The following is an 11,911-nucleotide window of genomic DNA, read 5'->3' as shown; positions in this document are numbered from 1 at the left end:
AGGAATGCGTCAATTTTATCTTTCCATCTCCACGAATAGATACATCTTGAAAACATCGATATCGCGAATCTTTGCAAATTTTATAAGGCGAATACATTTGAGAGTAAAATTTTTAAGAGTTGAAAGTCTCGTGGAGTGTCCACTTGAGGAAGATACTCTCGAGAACAATTGAAGAAGAGAAATTTTCTGACGACAAAAAAATAATACAACAATCTGATACGATATCTGCGTAAGAAAAAATTTGCAATCTCTTATTCTTCTTATATTTTTTTTTTTAATTTCTTTGTTATATCAATATAGTAATTATTTTTTATTAATTTCAATCTAATTATTCTTCAAATACCTGATTTCTAGGATATAGGAGAACTTTTGACGAAGGAACTTTCTAAAATACGAAGAAGTTTAACCTAATTCTCCAAAAATTAACCATATCTTCGAATACTTTCTATGAAAACCTCTGACCTATTTTTTAAATATCCTTTAAATTCAACAATTTAATAATAGAGACGTACAATCAAAATAGGAAACAGACACGAATACAGTTGGATGGGGATATACGCACGTTCGAATATAAACGATCCCGGTACGTAACGTTAAACGCGTGAGAGAGTTTCCCTTCGAGCAAACAAGATCGTCCACCGATATTTTGACCCGGGTTCGATCCTCGGTGTCCAATGTTAATTGCGTTTGTTTTCTGCTCGAGCATCGAAAATAATCGGTGGAACGATATAATCATACGTAGAGTTGAAACGAAGGGCGGTGAACCGTGGAAATGGCTCGTCCGGTGGCTCGTCGTCAGGATGCCCTTTCAGCCTGACCACGATAATCGTGGATTTCCGTCCGCTTATTATCTTATGCGCGTCACAATACGTTTTAGATTGCGTTCCGGTGACGGCTAATTAGAAATTTACAGCCAATTCTCTGTACAACCGCGATTCTCCTTTGCCACGCTCCAACCGATACTTTCCACTTCTCTCTCTCTCTCTCTCTCTCTCTCCAATAATGGCATTTGAAACCCTTCGAGTCGTTTTGAACATATATCTTGCCGAAAATTCGAATCATTTTGAATGTAATTTGGAAAAATGAAATCGATCCTAATCGACTTCTAAGTTATTGTTAAACTGTATGGATTTTTATGCTTAGATCTTTATAATTAAGGGGATTATACTTTTTCGTATAATGTAGATTCTACAAGTTTTCGTACGTTCTAATCTAGAATCAAAGGTGTTTTACAAAAGAAAAATGTTATGCAATAGTCTAACATATTACGTAAAAATCGAAAAGTAAATTAGATTCAATTGTATTGAACGTGTATTTGAATGAACTTTGAATTATTTGAATTAATCAAGAAGAATAAAATTTATTAATATATCATAAAAATTAATATTTAAACAGGATAAGTGTTGTGAACCAAAATTGAACGAAAGATCATAAATATGTAGTAAGGAAAGCAATATAATAATCCACTTTAATATTCTACTAAAACATTCAAAATCATTCTCCCTAAATTCCATAAATCAAAATAATCTTTTAATATTAATGCAATAGTTTTTATGCACTGTTACACAGCATATAAACTCTATGTTCTCCAATATGAATCAAATGTACATACAATGGAAATACGTATATTCGCGTCAAATAATTAAACGAATGAAACAAAAAAAATAAAAAAAACACATAGAAATTAAATTGAATAGTACATAGATAACGAGACCATTTAAAATATCGTCTTATCGAAACTATCTTTCGAAGAAAGAAAAAAAATTTAGATATATTTTCTGAAACTCGCGATTATCGAGTATATCGATGTGTGTACTCGCTTACGAAATTTTCTCGATAACCGAGATATCGATGGAGTCGTTTGGCGCGCGATACAAATGCGCGAATTTCGCCTACCAAAACTTATCGCATCGGTAACGGTACGGAGAACCGGTTTTCCACTCTAGTCACAACCACGTGTCTATTCTCGTCACCCGTAGAAAAACTCGTAGTGATTCGCGGTCGAAAGATGCTCGACAAAAACCAACTCGCCTCTGATAGGCCTTATATCGATACGATCGAGGAAAAAAAAAAAAGAATTAAACTTTCGAATCTTTAATTAGACTCACAGTCGATTTCTAATCGATCGTTGAGAGGGAAGTGTGGATTTTAAAAGTAACGCGCACGCTGTACGATCACGTTTATTATATTTAATCGTAAATTCATCGACGATCCGATATTCGTTGCACGTTTCGATTCGATGACCAAATGAATATTAGATAGATACGCGACACGAAAAACTGATTATTAATTTTATTCGAGATTTTATTTTTTTCTTTTTTTGTTTTGTTTTTCTTGAATTAATTCAATTTAACGTGTTTAAAACGAATTAAAATAAATTCTTCTTTTTTTTTAAAAGTAATTTGAAATACAAAAATGTACATATTAACGTGTAAAAATATTTAAATATTTAAAGTAATGATATGCTTAAGAATAATGATGACATTAATTTTTATTTAAATTCTATTTAATCATAGACCATATTTATGAAAATATTAATTTGCATCACAGTTTAATTATAATAATTACATGATAATAGCGTGCATAATTACAACGTACATAATTACAATATAATGATACTAATTTTCGAAAGATAAGAAATTACGTTCAATTTACGTTATCGTTAGGAATTTTCTTAAAAAATGTTCTTAAATAGATATTTTAAAAACCTATAAAATAATAATAAAAAGTTTCATAGAGAAAGAATATTTATTATATAAGAAGTATTTACTATATACTATTCGATTGAAAAAGAAGAATGAAAAATTTTTTTTAATAGAAAATTTGTATTTCTATATTTTATAAATTCCAAGAATCGAAACTTTTAGTTTTCGAAAACTTTTTTCCTTCTGTTTTCTCATTGAAACTTATAAATGAAAAATTTTTTTTTAAACCAAGTCCACTTATTAACTTCATATTCGAATATTTCGCACGAACTTATGAGATCGATTCAAACTAAGTAAAAAATAAAACAACTTCGCAAAAATTGATATATATATATTAAATTATATAAAGATCTGTCTTGCTTGCATCTTGAACCAAATCTTTTAAATTAAATAAACAGCCATCAACATTTTTGTACACCAACTTTTCCAATCTGTACTAAACTGTACAAAACCTCTAAAATTTTCTACACACTTTCCCTTTTCCACTTCTCTATAGAATCGACCTATAACATACCTCCCATATACGGATATATCAACACTCTTTACGACTCTTTACACGTGAAATTAGAGCGCATACCTAGTATTTAATCGCGAGAAACAGCGAGAATCATAAAGTGTGTGCGCTATCATTTTAGACTAATTCGAGAAAGAGAGAGAGAGAGAGAGAAAGAAAGAAAAAGGGATAAACGCGTATGTATGTAAATAGAGCAGAGAAGGTCGAGCGGGGCAAGGGAGCACTCGTACAGTCATCGAGCTGGTCGGCAAGGTGGAAAGGCGTGCGACGCGTGTCCCAGACGGACGGCGCGCCGTATCAAAGGATATTTGCCCTGTCAACAACGCGCGGCTTTATGTGGAAACACCACCGCGTCTAAAAGGGAAAAAAAAAAAGAAAAAAAAGAAAAAAAAAAAAAAAAAAACGATTACTCGGGCCAAGATAATAGTAATGGCCGTTATTACTTCGCTCTATTATTTTACGATCTAACGTCGCCCCGGGATCGATACGATATCTCGTGCTCTCCTCTCTTTCGGAATCGATCCGCAAACACGCTATTATTCGCCCGAGAGAAAATTAATTTCTCGATTATACTTCGAATCGAGGTAATTGCTTATCTGGGTCGATCTCGCGGGATTTGGCAATAGATCGATCGTCAGATAGATCGCGGATGTTTATGAAAATTTATGAAATGAATTGGAATATTCGTAGAAAAATGAAATGAATTCAAAGGATCCTTTGAAGAGTAAGATGATAACATTTTTTTTTATCTCTCTTTGAACGTGATCATAATAATTTTATCTTGCACAAACATTCTAATAGTGTATTAATTATTAGGTATATTGGTTTATTAGGTTTATTGGCCGTTTCTGTCTAATAGTATGATAAAAATATACTGTCTGTATGAAATAGAAATTACGTTGATGGAATAACATTCATAGAACGTATAGTTATGATTATTAATCAAACGTGTGTCGGATTATTGGATTCCGGATTAATGGAATTTTAATAGAAACTGTAAATATTCGAGAGATTTATCGTCCATTAAATTTACCACAAACTTGATGCGGTAAACACCATCTCCATACGATCGCTATATTCAAATCGCGCATTTAAATCATCCTTCCTCCAGAATAATAAGAAGAAATATTAATCTCTCTTTAACACCAATAATTTTATCTCTATTATTTCCATATTAATCAGCTAACTTCACCGACGAACCGAGAATACTCTCTCTCTTTCCATTCGACGAGAAAACACGTCCTACAAACAAAAATCCTACTCCGAACGTTGGAGCTCGTGAAAAAAATTTTCAAACGCGCCAAATTCAAAAACGAAGAACAACGATGCAGGATAACAATAAAAATCATTGATGGGAACCAAAAAAAAAAAAAAAAAAAAACAAATGGAAAATATGATCTCACCTGCATCTGCAACCAGGAGTAATCGATGTAGGTGGTGGTGGCGGTCGCCGCGGCGGTAACAGCGCCGACCACGTTCGAGGCGGAGGATATCTGCTGCCAGTTGTCCTGACCGGTACAACCGAGTACCGGCAATCCGTCGGGTTGACCCCGATCCGGTACTATCTGATCGGCATACTGATAGGGTTGCTGGATCGTCGGCTGTCCGCCGGAGGGCAAACTCGCTGGATGAGGGTGCTGGGCCCCCGAGCCGGCACTGGCGGGCAAACAGCACACGCTCACGTCCATCCGTGGTGGCGGAGAATCGTAGAAACGTTGCTTCTCCGGCTCTAACTCTAGCTCCAACACCGACTCCAACTCTTGCACCGACCTCGAAATCTTCCCCGTTCCCAACTTTGAACACGATTCCGTCTCTGACTTTGCCTCTAACTGCTCCCAAATTGGCCTCACCACGTCCAACAACCCCCTTCGAACCATCCAATTTTCAAAATGATTCTCGTCCTCTTCGATCCGAGTCCTTTCACGATTCAACGACACCAACGCGGGCGCTACTTTTCTTCTTTTTTTTTTTTTTTTTTATCTTTAAATATCCGTTTCGCTCCTCCTTTCCTTATCGACCCTGCCCACGACGACTATCCACTCTCGCTATCGAATTTAGTCTTGCCTGGGACCTCGCTACGATCCCAGCATAGAAAATCCTCCTTCTTCTTTTTCCCTCGTCTCCCGACCGATTTCGATAACGAAGAATCGGCGAAACGAGAAGGTGGCTCTATCCCCACCTCGTCCTATCAAATTATCTTCTTTCTTCCACGATTCTTCCACGCCGTCCGGAATATCTGTCAGTCTAGTTACCCCTTCCTTCTTCCGGACGAGCATGCTCCGCAATTATTATGAGTCGAATTTCGAATTCCGTTCTTCCGGATTCCACCGGATCGCGAAGTTCAGTTGTGGATCGTCGAACTTCTTCGGCCAAACTTCACCCTCCTTTCTTCCTCTACATTGAATGGGATACGCGATCGTTGCGACTCGCTTCGAATCGAACAGCCGAACGATCGTTTCGAGCAACGAAACGAGTGATCATTTTTCGCGATACTTTTCGTTTCTATTGCGCCATCGATCGACGAGGGGGGCAACTCGTCGTTGATCTCAAAATCTCCAAGATGTCATATCTTCTTTTCTTTTTTTTTTTCTAATCCTCTTTGAAACTCGTGAAAGGGGAGAGAATCTTAGGATTCTCGAATCGAGGAATATTAATTCTATTATTTGATTTGAAAGTAGAGAGCAAATGTGGCGCGTCCCAGAAGCAACGAGTAATCGTATCGAGCGACTCCGAAAAATTCCATGTTTTCTTCTCAAAAAAAAAAAAAAAAAGAAAACGGAGAAGATTCTTGCGACGTTTCTTCGTCAAAATTTTTCACCGTGCATTCCGTATTCTTCTTCCCTTTCTCTTTATTTTTCTCTCTTTCTCTTTTTTACGTGATACGAGAGATCGTTTATTATTTTTTTTTCAATCGATCAATCGCGGCTTCAATCGAAGAATTACAACATCGATGAAATCCGAGTTTCCACAATTTATTAGCACACGTAATCGGGCGTCATGCTTTCCGAGAGAAACGAAAACGTCGTCGACCTGCCGCTGTTCTTTCCAACGCTAAGGTACAGCGGCAGGTTTCGCGACGATAGCAAAACATTGAACGCACTTGCGATCCGTCGACTAACTAATATTCTTATCGATCGATCGACCTATCGATGAGCAGTAGCAATTTGTCCGTTTTAATAACACAATAATTTTCGGTTCACAGTTGCGGATCACGATATCGTTCACGGTCACCATACATCGACGATCAAATCGATCGATCGCATATCGAGATCGGTCGCGATGTCTCTTCCCCCTTTTCGATACTCCTTCTCGAGCCACGTTTCCTCTTCCAAATTCTTGCCGTTATCGTCTTGACGGCATGACATTCGTGTACGTCCGTCGAGGTTTCAAAAACGTGGGGATAATAATCGGGCCGCTCGACACGAAATGATAAGTAGAGCATCGACGTTGCAAATCGAATCGAACAACACTCGAAAAGTATATTGTATCAATATCGCCGCACTTGTGCACGAACAATTCGAAACTTATTTGCAAATTATCCTCGGGAAAAGATACGTAAAATCACTATGATACGATGAGGCGAATTACAGGGAACGAAACATTTGCGGGTCGATCGCAAATTATCGACGAGAACAGTCCGATACGGTCGAGCCTTATCACAAGCACCGTCGACGCATGACAACCAGGCGCTCGTAGTAACGATACGCGAACCGCGTAGAAGGAAGAGGAAGAGGTGGAGAATGCGACAGCGTAGGAGAGGGAAAACGAGCAGCAGGAGGAGGAAACGGAGGTGGAGATGAAGCTGGAGGTGAAGGTGGAGGTGGTAGTGATGGAGGTAATGGAGGTGGTGGTGGTGGTGATGGTGGTGGTGGTGGTGGTGGTGGTGGTGGTGGTGAGGTTGGGGAAGGAGAAAACGGAAGAATCGAAGGTCGGTACTCTATGCAATCACCGAAAACTAGAGGGTAATCTCGAGATGGAGTAGTAATTACCCTTTCGAACTGTTCGTGTCAAAAATTGATAATAAAATGCAACCGATTATCACACCGATGAAATTACAACGAATATGCATCGATATACATGTGATATAACTAATAATACTCTAATAATATTCGAAAATAATCTATCGTGACTATTTTTTTATGCAATGTCTCTATAATTAACAGAAGGGCGATAATATAAAAATAAATTGAGAATGAAAAACTAGAAGAAACGATCAAGGTGGATGCAAATGATAAGGAGAAAATGATAGACCCGGAAGCAGCGATAAGAACATCGAAATGGTCTAAGGCAGAAATGTTACCAGTAGTGATGATGTGATATAGCGTAATGTGGTGTGACGGTGGTAATAGCAATAATAATAATGATAATAATAATAATAATAATGGTAATAATAATAATAATAATAGTAGTAGTAATAATAATAATAATAGCACTAACGATAATAACAGAAAAAAACACGAGCAAGCAGAGCGATGACAAACAATAGCGGATCCAAGGCAGCAATGGGGTAAATGATGGCGCCGATAGTGGTAGTTTCAGAAGCCAGTAGAAGAGGTGGTGGAAAGATTGTAATAGTGGTGAAGGTGAGAGGGTGGTGAACGCAACTGGTGCTCGTGACGCGATCGTGGTGCACCCGTGGCATCGCATACGCGCATGCGCGAATGCGTGTCGTCAAGGCAACGGTTCCGGAGTAACTGCCCGGTGAACGCAGCCCTCCACAGACCATGCTCCTGGCTCTCTCCTCCTCTCGCTTTCGGCTCTTCTCTCTATCTCTTCTCCCCTCCCGCGACCCAATGTTACTCGATCTCTGTTTTTGTCGTCAACACGCTCGCTCGTTTTCCCTGTTTCTTTACCCTCGCATCAACTTTTGCCTTTTGCTTATGGCTGGTTCACGCCCAAGGCGCGACCGATTCCAACTGTCTAGGTGGCCATCAAACACGCCCCCCCCTCCCATTCTCTCCCTCTCTATCTGTTCGTTCGTTCATCATTGTCGAACCAATGAACACTTCTTTCTCTACATCCTTACATGTATCCGCCCCCTTTATCGTTCCAACTTTTCTCTCATTCTTGCAGTTTCCGCGTATATCGCGCGCACTCGTTTTCCATTTCACTTGAATCAAGAGCGTGATTATTCTAATTCAACTGTCAACGATTTTCTCACCGTTATTCACCGATCGCGTTCTCCTCTTTACTGCGTGTTATTTATTGATAGATAATTCGATCTTTCATTGCCGTTCAGACAAAAATTATTTGGCTAGTATGAACGGAAGCAAAACAGATATTTTCAATATCGTGATAATTCTTATCATTTATTAACGATGATGAAAGATTTCCTATTCACAATTGATTTCGAATTTAATAAAAATAATTCTAGATTCTAAAATGAACGCGTACGGTGTACAGCAGAGAAATTGTTCTTTTATCTCTTCGAGTCCCGTTGCGCTCCTTACAGTCGCGCGATCCTTTGGTGTCTCTCCATCTCCTTCTCTCGATCTTCCTCGTTAGAGAACGGGAACGGCCATAGCCATTCCGCCAACGCTTGTCTGACGTCATCGCACTAAGGCTACTAACGTGTCTCATCTCGTCTCGTCTCTTGTTGCGTTGTATACGACCCGTTGTGTGTCCATTCTTGCAAGTTTTGATGTTCCAAAAAATATTCTTTAATATTGCTTATAATATACAAGAGCAAAAAAAAAAAAAAAAAAACGTCGTTTCCTTTCCAATTCGTTCCAATTTCGTTCGTTCTATAGATACTTAAGAAAAAGAAAGAAAGAAAGAAAATATCTCGATGATCCATCGATAATAAGAAAAAAGAATGATTTGATACAGAGGTATGATAAAGAAAATTCTTTGATCTGAAATTGTCAACGCTGAATCTGAAATCCCATTAAATTTGGTGAAGAGGGCAAAACGAAATATGTAGTAGGACTACTTATATGCAGCAACAGGCATCTCGAATCTCTCCCCTCCCACGGAACCAAGAGATTCCCTTTCTCTTTAGATTGTGAAACGATTTTCTATCGTGGCGCTTTAGCTTTGCGGATTTATTATATATGCAACGGGTTACGCAAATTACGACAAAGTGCAAATATTTCACATGACCTGCACCTGCATGACTCCCCTTTCTACGCGCGATCATTTAAACCAAGCGGACACGTAAATTGCAATCAGCAATCATCTCGCACCATGAATCTTTACAAATCGTTTTTTGTTTTTACATTGTAAATACGAGAACAATATTTAAATTTGAATATTCGATCAATATTCAATAAAGTTTAAATGAATTTTTCTTTGCTTTTTTTTTGAAATATATACACTTATAGATATGTATAAGTCGAGAGAATTCGTCAATTTCGATCGATAATTGCCCGATTTATACGTTCAAATTAATCGCTCATTTCAAATCGACCTCCATTCCAGAATCATGATTCACCTTTCATCCTTCTCTTCCTCTTTTCTTGTGTCCTCAATATATGTAGCCAGTGAAGCGCAAAAATCAAATACGCAAGAGTTACGTATTTATATGTGTTAAATAGATTAAATGAACACGAATACTAAGAAATTATTCCGACAATGCATGTATATTTAAACAATTTTAACAAATTTTTTTATTAAACAATTAATTTAAATAAAAATTTTGAAAATTAAAAAATGGAGAACAGTTTTTTTTATTGCAATGCAATATCGAGATAATTTCTCTATCAACATTTGTATCGCTAGTCATTTTGTATAATTTTATCAAGAACAAACTAACAAAATTATATTGAAAAAGATTGATAGATCTTGAATAAGTAATTGAACTTCAAATAACTATAAAGTATTAAAAGATAACAGAAAAAAAAGAAAAGAAAAAAGAGAAAATCAGAAACGATAATAAACGCATAATAAGATACAAAGAAGAAAAAATTCGAAAAAATGTGATGAGATCAATGAATAAGCGTATTGATAAATATCAATTCGCAAGATTATATAAGCCTTTATACATATGTACATACATATAATAAAAATTGGATAACAATTATCAGGATGATCTCCAACATAAGTGGCCAATAATCATCCCCATCATTGAAAATGATTTCCCTTGATACATCACAAAAGAAACTTGATATATTTATTTTAACTTTTGAATCTTTTTTTCTTTCATCGAGTCTCCTTTTTTATATTTGACAAAGGGAATTTTGAGTACTGGTCGAGCTGTAATCGAAATTAAGATTCCATTATTTCGTAAATGCTCCGTTTGGGTTTCGATTTTCGAATACTTATTCAATTTTTACTGTATTTGTTGTAGTAGTATATATTGAGCTAGAATTCTGTGTTGCATCACAAACAAGACCCCCCACTATTAGGTACGGAAGCAACGCTACTTATGAATGGGAGTATTCGCCCATTGGCCGTCTTCGATAGCCAATGGCTGGCTGCATGCAGCCCTCTGCGCGATTCTCAGTGAGTTCGTGGTCGTACGAATCTCGTAGATTAATGATTTGTTAGATTAATTTATTAATAATAAATATGCTTACAAATATAATAACGTTTTGATTAAATGATTCTCAATTACATTATAGTAATGTCTACATGGAAATCATGAGAATGAATATCAAAAGATAAAGATACGAGAATTCGAAAATTGTTCATTGAATTAAAATTAAAAAAATTAGTAGAAAGATTTCTGCTTATACAAAAAGTAATATAAATCAATTTTTCATTATATTTTCAAGAATTGAACGTTTAAAATAATATTAAACTAACATATTTATATATTTCATTCTTATAAGTAAGTATTGATTTATGAATATTTACATATTCTTATTATATTTCTTTTTTGTAAGAACACTTTTCTTTAAAATAGTAATAATTATCATTCGATAAATCGTAATATATAATTTTTTTATTGAACATTCTATATTATGTTTAATGAAAATGTTTTATACATTTTCAAATATTGGAGTATATAAATTTATTTATCTTCAATAAGTTAAAAAATAAAAGCTTTACATTTTTATTATGTTTAAATTATTTATTCTTATTGTTCATTAAAAATATTATTATTAAAATTTTTCAATTTTTTGTTTCCTTGCAAAAGAAAAAAATGTAATTATAAATTCGTAATTATAAAACAATATTTAAAATAAATAAATAATATTTTATCGATCTTTTCTAGTTTTATGATCAAAATATCAATATATTGCTGCTTAACAAGATATATTGTCGCTTAGAATATAATGCTAAGAATAAACAAAGTGAATTTCCAATTTCAAAATTTCTTTTTTTCATTTATTTTCTTTTTTATTATTCGTACTTTTTACTTTTCATACTTAGATTTCATAATAAAAAAGTAAATAAATATGAAAACAATTATCAATTATATAAGAATAAATATGATGATTACAAAGATTAAGCTTATCAAACTTATATTCTTTTATTTCATAATTATCTTTACTTTTTTTTATTCGGACTTATGTCTTTCAATTGCTTTTCAATGCTAGAATTGACAGCATTATCTTCAAATGGTATATTATATTTCTTGTCTTATTTATATTTTTTCGATATATAAAATCATTCACATCTAAAAACTTATTGCGGAAATTAAGTATTCTCTACATTAATTAACTATTTTAATTAAAATTAATAGTTTTTTTTTTATAATTTAAAAAATTATACATATCTTTGTTACATACATAAAAAATAATATTTT

This window comes from Apis dorsata, unplaced genomic scaffold (genome assembly GCF_000469605.1).
Source record: "Apis dorsata unplaced genomic scaffold, Apis dorsata 1.3 scaffold_942, whole genome shotgun sequence".
Classification (NCBI taxonomy): Eukaryota; Metazoa; Arthropoda; class Insecta; order Hymenoptera; family Apidae; genus Apis; species Apis dorsata.
This window is presented reverse-complemented; position numbering follows the sequence as displayed.